Consider the following 4,210-nt stretch of genomic DNA (forward strand, 5'->3'; position numbering starts at 1 on the left):
CCCATCTACAAGCTCATATATATATATATATATTTTGCAATTCTTTTTTGCAATGTTTTAATTGGACAAACAAAAGCTACTAATATAGACTGAAGAAATTATTGGGGGTAATGGATTTGTTTGGAAATGGAACAGCTAAAATAAATAATATATCAGTATTCCGATATACCTGCAGGCCGCATTAAGTGAAGGTGGGGGCCGCATGTATGGCCATTGAATCCATACAAACATTATTGCATGCCTAATAGTCTCTCTCTACTGTACATAGAACATCTACAGTGTATTTCAACATGAGCAACACTGGCCTTAAGTGAGCATAGTTTGATCATTATGCAGAAAAAGAAGATAGCAGGGGCGCTACTGGTATCCCTCAAACCACCGGTGCTCAGGAAAGGGAATACAATGAGCAAAAGAAGACAACATGTGCCCCAGAGTCACAAAAATCCAGGTCCAGGCACTCAGGTGGATTCAGAAATAAAAGGCCTTTATTTGGACAACAGGCTGGAACATTAAAAAACACCAACACGTTTCGGCAAACGCCTTCTTTTGCATATTTTGTCCTCTTTTGCTCATAGTTTGAACATTGTTGTCAATAAACCTACTGAGTGAAGTGTCCTTTACAGCAGTGTTGAAGTTGAGAGATGAGTGAAGTGTCCACTAGATGGCGGTAATCAACCACCTGAGAGAAAGAGAGAGAACCAAAGAGGGAGAGAGAGAAATATCATCATGAACACAATTATTAGACTATGAATGAATATATAAAATGTGTTTTCTCCTTGAATTCTGTTATGCTGGAGGGAGACAGTGTAGGACAGATAGACAGTCAGTCAGACAGACAGACAGACAGACAGACAGACAGACAGACAGACAGACAGACAGACAGACAGACAGACAGACAGACAGACAGACAGACAGACAGACAGACAGACACAAGCATTTGGAACTGTAGAAGTTGAGGAGTAACATTTAGTGTGACTCAAATCCACAGATACTTATTGTGAAAAAAAACTGCAATGCCTCGAGATGTTGTGAGCTTGTAGATCTGCAATTGTATTTGTATAAAGGAATAGTTTTTACAAAAGGGTTCATTATGTATTTTAGACACAATAAGTCCATTCCTAAGATGCACCACAATCTTTCATGGACAGAAGTGCCTTATGGGGGCTAGTAGTGTTACTGTAAATAGTAATACAACATTTTGTGCCTAAAAAGACATATTTAGCCACTTGTACGCATGTCCCAATGCAGCCAATAGCGTTTCTTGGGTACTATTAATACAATGATGGCGGACACCCAAACAAGGGCAAAAAAAGTTTAATTCTCACTCTGATAGAAACCAATAGTGATGTCATCACTTCCCACCGTCCATATGTTCCATGTCTATGGCGCTATTGAGCCCTTTAGGCCACACATCTTTTTGCACATTTTAAAATATGTAATTTTTCACCACTTGTGATGTGTGTGCAAAGTTGCTCAACTTTTTGAGTACGTAGGCCCTCATTTTCCCGTTTCATTTTGGATAAAATAATCGTCAAAAGGGCTTCACAATACTGTGCAGTGCTCGGGCCCTAATAGTAACTAAGTTACTATAAGAAGCGACGATGGAAGGCTCGTCTGAGGACGACCTAGAGTAGAAGTAAAAGTACTGGCAGTTGGAAACACTTCAGTAAAGTAAAAAAGAAAAGAAAGAAAAAGCTCCCAGAATTTGTTTAATACTTGAATAGATGTACTTAGTTACTTTCCACCATGCTATTGATTATGCAGAGAACAGGGTTACTAGAGGACAAGCGGAGATCAAGTTCTACCTGATAAACTATGTGTTTGTCACACTAGATTCATACTTGTGCTTTCATTCAGGTCAACAGGTTCACGCTAGACAAACCAGCTTCATACTCGTGCTTTCATGTGACAGTTTGTCACGCTAGCTTTAATACAAACAGGTATGCTGTGTTGATGAGAAAGTCTTAAGGATGTGTTATATACTTTAAGATAAAATTCATCGTGTACATTTACCTCAGGGTGGGATCATAAAATCTTACATACAAAAATAACTCTTTCCTTAACCAACTAATAACCCTACACACAGAACTTTAACACATGGCACCAACAAAACTAAACGCATGACACAAGGCTGCTACAGGAAGGCAATCCATGAACTGGTGACAGCCATCTTAGTCCATGGGCCATACAAGATGTCAGTATCGGAAAGGTGGCAAAGGTTATCATGCATTTTTGAAAAGCTCTATATCTGTAGATTATATTTTGGTATGATAACCCTTTCTGAGACACAGCTAAATTGGTGTTATCAGCTGCTAGAGTTGGTGTCCCATTAACTTTACTTTACAGGAAAAAAAATGCAAAAAAATGATCTGCTTTAAGTAGCATATGAGGGGTCAAACTAGGGGTTTCTCATGATTCTGAATCCATTGCAAGCATCTGTTTTGCACAAAACAGCCCCACAAGAATATGGTTTAGTGATGAAAAGTGATGAGTCATCACTTTTCACACTTTTGTGGGGGCCGTTTTAGCCCAATAAATGTTTTTATTTTTTTATTTTTTTTGTTTGCAATGGATTTAGAATCATGAAAAACCCCTAGTTTGACCCCTCATATGTTACTTATAACAGATTATTTTTTAGCTTTTTTTTTTTTTTTTTTAGCTTTTGACCCTACTGTCATCAGTCTCACAGTTAACCATGTGATCATGTTAATGTGTTTTTATTTGAGTCAAGTCCTAATGTCAGAACAATAATGCGCACAAAAGTAGTGTCTATGATGATAAATGTTTTTATACTAAATATCTGACAAATGCATAGCTAATCCATATGTTCTTCCTGACAGTTTAATTCAATGATGGTGACATTATCCCCACCAACAACATTCCTGAGAAAGGTTCTTGTTTGTTGTCCACCCTAAGTTGTATTGGGATTTACACCCATCGTCAGCCACAATTTGTCCATCTGTCTCTCATTCTTGCCTAACGCAAGATGGCTGTCAGTGGTATGTGGTGGTGTTGTGATCAGGGCTTGACGCTTAGCATTGTCCCAAATGGCACGTGTGAAAAATGTAGGAGCACACAAATAATTTTAGGGACATGTTATGATATTGAAGGTGGGATTATGCGTTATGCTCGCGGATATGTTTCTCTCCTCTCTGTGGCTGCGTGGGTCTGTGTGTGCGTGTGTGGTAGAGTGCGTATAGAGCATCGCAGTTGAAGCCCCACCCTGTCCTCACTCTGGTGTCGGAAGCGTTTTCCGCATTCATTTCTTCCATAGACATTTCATAAAGTATTTATTTAAACATTTTTAAGCCTTGGACAAAGCCACCTCGGCTGGAGAGGGATCGTGTCAATATTCACATTTTTTTGAATGCAAAGATTAATTAGAAAGCTGAAAAAAAGGGCAGGGTACAAGACTGTGTACATCATTATTTTTAAAATTGCGGAAACTACACTCCCAGAATGCATAGCGAATGTTGTTGTTGTTTCCTGAAATAAAGCCCTTAAATCACGCTCAGTTTAGTTATCCAGGCCAGCATACGGCATGAAATGTAGTGATTGTCATCTCTGTGGACGCTCTTATCGTCATCCTTAACATAGTGGATCATATTTGTAAAAGAAAGACGATCGCTCACGGGAGTTCTGCTGACGTGCAATAATCCGCCGGGAAGACAGGGGGCAGTAGCTACTTCCGCGGTAACCGCAAGATACATGAAAGAAGAAGAAGCTAGACCAATCACAGACGTCGATTTCACCGGATGTACATGTTTAGCAGTATGGGAAATGCAGTTCTTCTCCGCGCGATCTTGATTAAAACGTGTTTTACTAAAACTAGAGTGATTGCATACATACTCGGGGGTTCTACAGGAGCATATAGAACCATTTTACAACCACCAGCCTAGTGGTAAGTGTACATTGAATTGCTACGACTTTGTGGCTGATAATGAAAAACGCTATGGTGAAAATGAATGGGTTGTTTACTTCCGACACCGCACTGCGATGCTCTATATGAGAGTGTGGAGCCTGATTGGATGATTATAGGAGGGGAGTTCCAGTCGCAGCCAGTCCGGATTGGTGCCCAGAGGACAGCGCCATCTTTAAAAGGCTGTCAGTGAGCCGGCGTCAGCGAACCCGTGCCTTCCTGACTCCCAACCCGTCTGTCTGTCTGTTCGCTGTTGTATTAGCCATTTGTGCATGTGAAGCCTGAACAGAT

This window comes from Nannobrachium achirus (genome assembly GCF_963921795.1).
Source record: "Nannobrachium achirus genome assembly, chromosome: 7".
Lineage (NCBI taxonomy): Eukaryota > Metazoa > Chordata > Actinopteri > Myctophiformes > Myctophidae > Nannobrachium > Nannobrachium achirus.